Source organism: Petaurus breviceps, unplaced genomic scaffold (genome assembly GCF_028583685.1).
Source record: "Petaurus breviceps papuanus isolate PSGF00001 unplaced genomic scaffold, PetGlider_PUasm1.0 189, whole genome shotgun sequence".
Classification (NCBI taxonomy): domain Eukaryota; kingdom Metazoa; phylum Chordata; class Mammalia; order Diprotodontia; family Petauridae; genus Petaurus; species Petaurus breviceps.
In genome coordinates this window covers 31,296,014-31,307,530 of record NW_027185809.1, presented here as the reverse complement: position 1 = coordinate 31,307,530, position 11,517 = coordinate 31,296,014, and the positions used below count along the sequence as shown (strand labels likewise).

The window sequence follows — 11,517 nt, the reverse complement described above, 5'->3', positions numbered from 1 at the left end:
TATATATATATACATATATATATATATATATAGAGAGAGAGAGAGAGGGAGACATAGGAGTGCTCTTTGTAGAAATGATAAACCTATGGGAACAGATGAGGCAGACAAGAGAAGAGGTGGAAGCTTAGAGGATGTGATATGGATGAAGAACAAGCAGAAGGGACAGAGGAACAAACAGTCTACTAGCCAGCTAGGGAAAGTACTCTGATCTTTCTTGATGTCTCACCATTATTTGATGCCATTGACCGTCCTTTTCTCCTGGATACTTTCTTTTATTTTTATTTATTTATTTTGCTTTTTGGAGGGGCGGGGAAGGCAGGGTAATTGGGGTTAAGTGACTTGCCCAAGGTCACATGGCCAGTAATTGTTAAGTGTCTGAGGCCGATTTGAACTCAGGTCCTCCTGACTCCAGGGCCAGTGCTCTATTCACTGCACCACCTAAATGCCAGATACTCTCTTTTATGTGGGTTTTTGTTGACACTAAAATCTCTCCTGGTACTTTCCATACCTGGCTAGTAGACTGTTGTTCCTCTGTCCCTTCTGTTTGTTCTTCACCCATATTACCTCCTTTATCTACAGGTGTACTGTAAAATTCTGTACTAGTTTCTTATTTTCTCTCTTTCCACCTGTTTTCTCGTCCGCCTCATCTGTTCCCTTAGGTTTATCATTTCTACAAAGACCACTTCTAGGTCTAATCATCCAGTCCTGGTCTCTAGCAATGATGATGACGTTGATGGTGGTGGTGGTGGTGATGGTGATGGTGCTGGTAGTGGTGATGATGGTGGTGATGATGACGGTGATGATGTCCAACTGCCTGTTGGACATTTTAAATTGGATCTCCCATAGACATCTCAAACTCATCATGCCCAAAACATTATCTTTTCCCTAAAACTTACTCTTTTTTAAAATTTCCTATTCCAATCAAGATCAATACCACTCTTCTAATCTTTCAGGTTTGAAACTTTGGTTTTACTTTTTGGAGGGGGGAAGGCATGGCAATTGGGGTTAAGTGACTTTCCCAAAGTCACACGGCTAGCAAGTGTGTCTGAGGCTGGATTTGAACTCAGGTCCTTCTGACTCCAGGGCCAGTGCTCTATTCACTGCACCACCTAGTTGCCCCTAAAATTTTTGTTTTAAACTGGACTCCTCATTCTACTCCACATTTCTAATCAGTAGCCAAATCTTACTGAGTCTATGTTTATGATTTGTCTCACAGGCATCCCCCTTTCTCCACTCACATAGCCACCACCCTAGTTCAGGCCCACATCATCTCTCATTTAGTGTGTGTTTCTCCCTCCCCCTCCCTCTTCTGTGCTTTGGGTAAGTGGGAATTGTTCTGCTTCTTGACTATGATTCTCCTGCTGTATCTGCTTCCTTTTGCCTTCTCTGCCCCTACCCAGGTAACATGAAAATGGGGAAAGGTGCATGGGGCTAATCATAGGAAGACAAAAGTCTTAGTAGATTCAGGAGACCTGGGGAATGGAGAGATGGAAGAGTCGTGGAAAAAGATCAGAGCTCTGGAGCTGGAAGAGACCTCAGAGGCCAGCTAGTCTAATCTCATCTTTAAATTGAAGGAATTTAGGGTAGAGGAGCAAAACAATTTGCCCAAGGTTACAAATGTGGCAAGTAACAAAGTCAAGGCTTAAATCGTTCTTTCTACTGCAACATGATAAAGAGGATTGAGTTGGTGAAGTCACTTTGACCCTACCTGAAGAAAGAGCCCTGTGGAAAGACAGTTTTGGGGTAGCTAGGTGGCTCAGTGAATAGAGCACTGACCCTGGAGTCAGGAGGACCTGAGTTCAAATGTGATCTCAGACACTTGATACACTTACTAGCTATGAGACCTTGGGCAAGTCACCTAACCCAAATTGCCTTGCCTTCCCCCTTCTGGAAAAAAAAAGGAAAGAAAAGGAAAGGACAGCTTGGCTGTGAAAGGGGCAGTGCTAGGAGATGAGATGAAGTAACAGGATGTCTTGGCTTTGATGGGAGCAGGACTTCTTCCAACCTTCCTTGTCCATATATGGGTCCATCCATGCCTGAATCTCTTGCTGGGCATTTGAGTCCCAGAGAAATTCTCACTATATAAATATGCTTGCAGTTTTCTAGCTTTACCATTTACCATTTGCCATAATGAATTTTCAACACTAGAAATATTGTTTTGTTGACTCTGTAGAATGTTGGCAATAATGTGTGTGTATGTGTGTGTACACACATGCGTATACAACTGGTTTGACTGAATCCCTGTAGGGCGTTACTTGTCAATTATTGCCAACAGATTCACTTTTCCTAATAACTCCCTTTTATGACCCTTCTCTTCTCTCTCCTTTCTTCTTACCTTCACGTCTCCTCTTGCCAATCCTGACCCTAGATTTGGAACCTGGCAGCTCTCCTGGATACAATTGCCTGTAGGTGTCATCTCTGTATATGGCTTCCCACTTGTTATCCACTTGTACACTGGTGGAATATTTTCTAATTAGCTGATCTTGATGCTGTTTGCTTGTTGCTATTTTGCGCTAATGAGCCTAATGGGAAACACGTGGGGATTGGAGCGCTTCCCCAAGACTAACTTGTTATGTCCTGACTGCCTTAAAATGTAGAGCTCTTGGCTCCATGCCCTGTCAGCTGACTCTCTAGCTTCATCACGTCCCATTGCTGCTTTCTTCTCCCCACCCCACCTCCTCCCAACTGCCCTTTTGGGTTAGAAGAAGACTCCCATTGCCTGGGAATGTTAATGATTCCTTCATGCCAGTTTCACACATGTGGGGTGACTCCCAAGGGTGTGTGTGTTAAGGAGCTGTATATGAAGTTCTGTAGCAGCAAGCACCCCAGCATCCCCAGGGTGGCTGCCAATACAGGTTCTTAGATCGACTTTTCTAAAGGAAAGCAACTCAAAATGGGTCAACAAACTTACTTTAATCAATCAAACATATATCATTTACCTAGTTCAGGGGAAAAAGGTCAGCACCCCAAACTTCAGAGTATACAGACAGAAGTTACAAGACAGAGAAACAGATCAAGCAGACAGGCTTCCAAACTGTCCAACCATTACATCCATACCAAATCACAGTTACCAGAGAGGGAAGCATCAACATCTGGGTTTTTCAAAGCTGGGGGGCTCTCAACAGCTGCCCAGAGTCTCATCTGGTCAAGTCACACAACACTTCTCAAAGCGAGCCCCAAAGCAAAGCCTCACATCAGGGATTATATAGCCTTCTCCTAGGTCAGAGATGTATCCACCCTCTTGACCCACTGCCCAATCACACAGCATCAAGGTGTGGGCATTCCTGAAAACCAAGCCTCCTGCCACAGGCTCCAAGTGACCACATTCAGCCTATTGGGGGAAGAGTATATTTTCAAATCAAGGAAGGTTCTTGGAGTCTCTTAAGCCTATCAAAGGGCCTAGGAGCAGGGAAGATCTTTAAATTTGCATTTCCATTACAAGTTCCCCCCTATAAAATGGGGTCTGGCTCAAATCCTCCCACCCACCCCCCTCAAATTTTAAACACCATGGAATGGTGAGTTCTTAACCTAGCCCTGTCTAAATACCTGACTAATAAGACTAATGGAGCATTAGAGAAGATAGAGAAGATTCAGTGCTTGCTGATAATATCCCCAGCCAAGTTCTTGCTCCAGAAGAGTTGCTTTCTTAAAGACCAAAGCCACTTTAACACATCGGTCTGTCCTCTCTTCCCATTTGTCTGTGTACCCACTTACCTTGGCCTCTTTTCCTATACCCCCAACTTTCATTTCCCCACTGCAGGTGTAGATGATGATACCCTAGCTCTTTCCTTGACCAACCCCATGGTGTCTCTCCATCTGGATCTCTCTCTCCTTCTCTGGGTCTTTGTATCTGTCTTTCTCTCTGTGACTTTGCTAGCTCTGGAGGGAGATTTATGTGTTTGTGTGCCTGTAGAGACAGCTGACTGTTGAGCCTGCCGAATTTGACTCTGAGGTGGGGAAAGGCTAATGGGTTATGGGTGGACTGGGATGGAGGTAGAAGGAGAGAGCGATGTACTGTTTATAGCTGTTGCTTTTGGAAGGACTTCCAAACTTCATGGGGGTCTTTTTCCACTCCCCTGGAAAGTTCTTGTGCCTGTTAGTGGAGGGAATATAAAGAATTTCCCTGGGAATTTTTGGGCTCTGGTTGCTGTACTAAGAGGGACTGACTTCACTGGGAGAATTTTGAGGAAAGCAGCAGATAGATCCCCTGCAACTTGTTAGGAGGGATCTTGGTCCAATATTCTCTGAACTGATTCAGGATTCCCAAGAAGTGCCTGGATTTTTGGCAACTGGAGGGCCCAGTTTAATGAGGTTCAGACTATTCTGAGGGGAGAACCTCTTCCTCAAATCCTCAAGCTTTTCTGGGAACAGCTTTCTACTCGACTAGATGAGATGCAGCCTAGTATAGAGAATTGGTCTCTCTATACCAGAGAGTGAGGAATCCCTGCTTTCAAGTCCTGCTTCTGGTATATTCTGTCTGAAGGACCCTGGGCAAGTCATTTAAACTTCTCAGTGCTCTAGGCAGCTCTTTAAGTCCAGAAGTTGCAGAAAAGGTGGCAACTTAGTATAATCCTCGTACCAATAAAACCTCAGGTCCAGTTCCTATGCTTGTCTCATATCTATTGGAAAATTGTTCCATGGGAATACTTCCAGGGGGAGATATTGAAATGGTTTGGGGGCGTGGGGGAGAGTTATAGATTTAGAGTTGAAAGGGCCTCAGAAACCATTAAGTCCTTCTGCTTCCTCTTTGCAGATGAGGAAACTGAGGTTAGGGATATTAAGTGATTTACCAAAGTTTAAGTATTGGAGGCACAATTTGGACCTAGGTCCTTTGATTCCAAGGCCAATGGTCTTTCCACTATGTTGCCTGAAGTCTACATAGGAATAGCTTTGGAGTCTATAAGACTAAAGGTAAACAGCTGTTTCTTTCTCTGTCTCTGCTTGTCTCTCTCAACAATATACACATACATATACAAACACACGTACACACGTACACATGTACATGTATGGGATGGAAGGGGTGGTAGGGAAATGGCTAAAAGGGGTGAGCATTTCCTTCAGTAGGCAGCTAGATGGAGCAGTGGATAGAGGACTGGGCCTGGAGTCAGGAAGACCTGAATTCAGATTTGACTTCAGATAGTCCTAGTCAAGTCGCTTAACCCTGTTTACCTCAGTTTCCTCATCTGTAAAATGAGCTACAGAAGGAAATGGCAAACCATTCCAGTATCTTTGCCGAAAAAAAAAACCCCAAACGGGATCACAAAGAGTTAGATGTGACCAAAACGGCCTAATAACAAATTTCTTGCAGTCGGGACCAGGCCAGGAAAGGAAGTGTGGTCCTGGACCTTAGATCCCATAAGGAGCAGAATATGTGGCATGTTGTCCTCTCTATAGCCTCCACATACAAGGACTCCTATTAGTTCCTTGGAATTTTTTAACGTAGATACAGCTTTCTTCTTGCCTCCTGTCTCAAATGCTTGTTTGGGACAAATCTTTACACTGCTTCTCCTGGCTTATATTACATTTGCCCTTTCTGGGGTAGCAGGTTTGACCATTTCTGGGTGTCTGAGCTCTGTGGGATTTAGAAACTATGGATTGGTTCATAGGACTATAGCTTTAGAGCTGGAAGAGACCTCATACACCAGCTTATCCAATCCTCTCATTTTACAGATGAGGAAACCAAGGCCCAGAGTTGTAAAGAGACTTGACAAAGGTCACATAGATAGTAGGTGGCAGAGCCAGAATTCAAACCCAGGTCCTCTGACTCCAAATCCAGTGTTCTTTCCACAGGCCCAGGCTGCCTTCAAGTTGAATGTGTGATTTCATCTGTCTTCCTTCCCTTAACCCTTCTGTCTGGGCAACAAACAGATTCTGTGGCGCTAAAGCTTGGCAGCCCTCTGCCAGCCAAGGAGTTCTGTCCTCTCTGCCCAAGGAGTAACAGTAGGATCTAGGATGAAGATCCCAAGTCCCAATCCTTTCTCACATTCCTGAGGTTGCTTAGGACACAAGGGCTCTATGGAGCTCAAGGGAAATCAGAGGACATGGATTCAAATCCTATCTCTGACACTTACTTTTTGTGTGATTTGGGGCAAATCACTTAGACTCCTTGGGCCTCAGTTTCCTCATCTGTAAAATGATGGCCTCTAAGATTCCTTCCACTTCTAGATCTCAGATCCTATGATTGAAGATGAGGATGATGGGGAAACTCTGCTGCTCTGAATTTGTCTACTTAAGAGATGGAATTTGGGCCCCGGATGCTTCCTAGCTGTGTGACCCTGGGCAAGTCACTTCACCCTGTTTGCCGCAGTTTCCTCATTGTAAAATGATCTTAAGAAGGAAATGGCAAACCACTCCAGTTTTTCTACCAAGAAAACTTCAAATGGAGTTATGAAGAGTTGGACACGATTGAATTGAAATTGACTGAACAACAAAATGGGGGAGGAGGAAGTGTCTATGGAGGTTTCTCTAAGAACTGAGATTTGGATTAGGGGCAGCTCCCAAAGCATTCCTGTCAGTGGGAATGGGCTGCTTCCCGCCTGCCCCAAGGCCTCCCAGAGGCTACAACATCTCAACATTTGTTAATACAATTACTCTCCTGCAGTGGAGGCCATGTTCAGGAGCAGGGGGCCAAGGTCTGACTCACACCCTCCCCTTCCTTCCCTCCTCCCTCCGCCAAACGGTAGAGGCCGATTCAGCCTGCCAGACCGAGTCTGCAAAGTGCTCGAGGGGCCAGGAACAGCATCTTTCTCTCATTAGAGGCTTTTATGTGAACACCACTGCTATTTTGGAGCCAGGCTTTTGGCTAGCTCTAAGCCCTGAACACTGTTTCTCGTCCTTCCCAAGGTGCTGCCCTCTTTGTAGTGGTGGGAGTGGGGGGCTGGGGGGTGGCTCTGCAATCTGATAGTGACTTTCCCCCATAAACCCATAGCTGTGCCATATATTGGCTAGGTCCATCAAGAGAGAAGCCCAAAGAAGAATTTGAGGTGAGGGAGGGTTAATGGTAATCTCCGTGTGTGTGTGTGTGTGTGTGTATGTGTGTGGAGAAGAATGAGATTAAGAAGTTGGAATTAATGTACTTCATTCCCCTCATTTTACATATGAAGAAACTGACCTGTGGAGATTAAGTGACTTGTCCAAAGTCTGCCTCCAGAGGGTCACAGATTTAGAGCTGGGAGGAATATTAGCGACACATTAGTCAAATTCCCTCATTTTAAAGATTCAGAAATCGAGGCCCCTAGAAGTTAGGTGACTTATCCAAGGACATACAAATGAGTAAGTGGTAGAACTGAGGTTTCAATCCAGGTCCTTTGACTATAAATTTAGACCTCTTTCCACTGGCCACAAAGGTTTTCCAGTGGAAAACAAAGGATGACTTGGGGGAGGGTCCCCACGAAGCTTCTTGGAGACAAGCATGAAGCAGCTTCTGTGTCATCAAACTTAAAACAGCAGAGGAAAGATCCTATAGATGTGACTAGAGAATATTACCATCTGATCTGAAAGTGCAGCAAGGCTCTGGCCAAAGTGAGGGCTGGACCCTGGCATGGATGAGGGAATCCTTGGTGTTTCACAAGGGGTTCAGGGCTTTACCACCGACCTGCACAATACAAGGGCAGTTGTATGGAAACATGGTGACTTAGGGTGGGGAGCAGCAGGAAGAGGGCCAGGACCATGAGGTCTGGAGGAAGAGAACCTGTTAAAAATCCAAGTTTTCTGTCTCAGAGTTGTTCTTATTTGTTCCTCATTCTCAAAGAGGATCAATGACATCACCAGGGTGATGTCTCAACTGCCTGAATTAAATAAAAGAGAAGCAAGAGCCCTAAGAAAGCCATCTTGACCCCAACACTGTCCTGAGTTTAGGCTGCTTTCCCCACATCCTCCCCACCAGAAAAGGGAACTCTATCTTTGGAACCACCTTCCACTCTGATAGGCCAGATTTGGCCTTATTTTACCCAGCCCCCCAGCACTTTCTAGACCTCTTTGCACTCTCTTTCCCCCCTTTCCAGTTCCCTTTATGTATTATCTTCCCCTTTAGAATGTAAGCTCCTTGAGGGCAGGAACTACCTTTTAATTTAATACAATGCCTGGAATATAACACACTTGATAAATTATCGACCTGCCTATCTTTCATCTATATCATACTATCATCTATCTATCTCTCTTTTTCTGTCTATCATAATCATCATCGTTTTCTCTCATCTATCTGTCTATCATCTATTATTACCTCTCTCTGTATATCCTCTATCCTCTATCATTTATCTATCCATCTATCTTTGTCTGTCTATTTATCACCTATCTGAAGGAAAGCGAAAATGGGAAGACCAAGAGAGAGGGGGTGACAATAAAAACAGCATTGCTGAACTATTTTCAACCATTCTTTTCTTGGAGCTAAGAAAATGTCTATTATGTCTTGATAGCGACTCTCTTCCCCTCCCCTCTAAAGTTCCTTCCAAGGTTTGGGTTCTGAATCTATGATCCTATGAGATCCTTTTCTGTCCTCCTCACTCCACGGACTCCCCATCTTTCTCTCTAGTACTGATAACCTGGTGCCTTGTCCTACCCAGGTGAGGAAAGGATGGCTTGAAAGCTGTCTCCCCCTCTTGTTTTCCCCAGAAGAACTTGAGGGGCTTATGGGAGAAGCTTTTCCCTATAGAGAAGCTGCTTCCAAAATCTCTCTGGGACAGTGGGTTCTGAGTTTGGGCTCTTCCCGAAGGTAAAGGTTTTGTGTGGAAAGTCTGAGTAAAATCATATTCAGCTGCTTTATAGTTATGTAAAGAAGAGGATGGGGGAGGGAAAAGGGGGAAAGATTATTACGTTCTGCTTTAAAAGTAATTTCAGGGGCTTTATTTCTTTCTCCTCTAGTTGTGCAGCTGATTCCAAAGACTTCCCTTATTTTCAGCTTGCATCAAGTGCCCTGTTGGGGTGCAGGAGGGGGGAGTGATGGAGAAAGAGAATATTCAGAAATAACTCAAGTTATGAATGGTTGGAGATCAAACTTTGCACGTGGGCAGAGGGAGGTTATGCCAGGGCTCCACTTTTTTGAATGCCTTACAATTTCCCATGCTGGTCTAGGGAGTCATGTTCCATGTTGTCTTTTGGCAGGGAAAGTAGTGCATGTGAATTCTACTTGGTGAAAACCAACCCTTATCCCTTCCCTCAAACATCTCCCCCTCAAAAAACCCCCACCCTTATAACCCTTCTGGTGGCTCGATATGAGGGCAAAGGAGATTCTGATATTTTCATTATTGATGACCATAAATCAAGATAAGTGTTACAAGGGATAGAATTTTATATGTGGGATCAGGAAGACCTGAGTTCAAATTCTGCCTCAGATACTTACTTGCTGTGTGACCCTGGACAAGTCATTTAACTACTATTACCTCATTTTCCTCATCTACAAAATGGGTTAATATTAGCACCAACCTACTATGGTTGTTGCTGAAGAGAAAATGAGATAAAATTTGTAAAGGGTTTATAAACCTTAAATTACTATATAAATGCTAGTTATTAGTAGTAGTGGTAGTAGTAGTATAGTAGTAGTAGTAATAGTAGTTAGCACTACATGTCCCTGCACTTCATTGTGCACTGGGAATATGAATTAAGTATGACATTGTCTTTGCCCTCAAGAAGGCTTATAATCTAGTTTCAAGAGGCATGAATAGCACACAAAACATCCAGAAAACAATATTAGTGCAGAATTAAGATTGAGGTTGTATAATGCAGTCCATAGAGTAGGTACTGGTGGAGGGAGGGACTTGGTTCTATTGAGAGCTAATGGTCTCACTGTCAAAGGCAAGACCAGCTTATAAAGGGCCTCTTTGGAGAAAGATTAATGTTAGGAGGTGTGACTATGAAAACTGGCCACCTGATCATAGGGAAGGAGGAGGAGGGGGAGGAAGAAGAGGAGGATTGAGGTTTGCTTCTGAGACACATCTGCTATGCCATTTGGCCTGATGATCATATTTTGGGCTGGCTATTTGTGGTCTCCAATAGGTGACTATTTCTGCAGCACAGGACAGGGGGGTAGTATGTAGTCAGTTGGTGCTGGAAATGGGCAGCAAATGAGTTAATTTGATTTGAGAGATAGAATCCGTGGGAAATAGAGTTGTTGGACTTTGTGTTTGGGTTAGGAGTCTCTAAAATGGCTTACCTGATTCTTCTGCAGAGTGGAAGGCAGGTTCTTAAGGGATGTGAGTGAGAGTGGAGAAGGCGGCCTGGGCCTAGAACCTGGAGATGGGTTGCTCTTGAGGACCTTGTGGTGAACACAGTTATTTTCTGAGTCTCCTCCTAACTTGGCCACTAATACACATTTAGAACTGGAAGGGACCTTGGAGGCCATCTGATCTAAGCTCTTAATATGATGGATGAAAAAAACTGAGGCCACAGGGGTGGTTGGTGGTGCAGTGAATAGAGCAGTGGCCCTGGAGTCAGGAGGACCTGAGTTAAATCCGGCCTCAGATACCTACCACAAAAATTAGCCATGTGACCTTGGGCAAGTCACTAAACCCCAATTGCCCTGCCTTCCCTCCAAAAAAAAGAAAAAACTGAGACCCAGAAAAGATAAGTGACTTGTCCCAGTTGGGATACAGAGAGGCATATATGTAATCTCTATGGACCTGTGATCCATAGTTGAAAGTAAAGGACAAATTCATGAAGTGACAATTGCCAAAATAAAACAGCATATGCCAAATTCTAACTAGAGTGAAGCTTTCAGAGGATAGAGCTTTTATTGTTTAGAGCTGGTATGGTCAAGGAAATTTTTGTGGGAGAAGTAAGAATTGAGTTGGACCTTGAAAGAAGATTTAGACAAATAATGAAGAGTGAGGATATTCTGGGCAAGGGAAGCATTATGGGCAAAGGCTAGAAAGTGAAAATCCACAGGATATAATTGGGAAACAATGAGTAAACTGATTTGGCAGGATTGGAGAGTTTAGTAGAGTGCATTTGACTGGAAAGAAAGGTAGGAGCTAGATTGGAGAGGGCCTCGAATGCCAACCTAAGGATTTGGGCTTTATCCTGCTAAGTAATGAGGAGTTTTTGAAGATTTTTTTTTGCTTTTTTTGGAGGGCAGTTGGAGTTAAGTGACTTGCCCAAGGTCACATGGCTAGTAAGTGTTAAGTGTCTGAGGCTGGATTTGAACTCAGGTCCTTCTGACTCCAGGGTCAGTGCTCTGTTCACTGCACCACCTAGCCGCCCCTGTTTTTGAAGATTTTTGAGCATAAAATAGTATTTTGAGAAAATTGAGGTATTATCAATGCGTAGAATGGGTTGGAGGGAAAAGGAAGGCTAGAATAATGTCCTCCTTAGAGCCTTGGTGGGGGAATTTTAGACTGAGATCTTCGAAGAGTCTGGACTTGGATGGTCCCATTTGTCCTTCCATTCTAGAATGACTGGAAAGGTCATCATTGGTAAGAGACATTCCCCTTTTAGGTTCCCTGGGAATTTGGACTGATCTGGGGACATTAAATCTTCTCTGGGAGGTCCAGTTTAATGTGCTCTTTGATTTAAATCTAAACATTA

At 44.1% G+C, this 11,517-nt stretch overlaps 1 protein-coding gene and 1 long non-coding RNA gene across 3 annotated transcripts in view; one reads left to right on the top strand and one right to left on the bottom strand.

Annotated features, from left to right (window-relative positions):
• Positions 1–3,847, bottom strand: part of LOC138164417 (uncharacterized) — a 56,571-nt gene extending 52,724 nt beyond the window's left edge. For both annotated transcript variants that reach the window (XR_011169051.1, XR_011169052.1), the window contains exon 1: positions 3,715–3,847. This is a non-coding gene — a long non-coding RNA (uncharacterized lncRNA). The remainder of the gene's footprint in view (positions 1–3,714) is intronic.
• The window catches only part of LTBP2 (latent transforming growth factor beta binding protein 2), a 204,309-nt gene that overhangs the window by 14,107 nt on the left and 178,685 nt on the right, over positions 1–11,517 (top strand). The window lies entirely within an intron of this gene.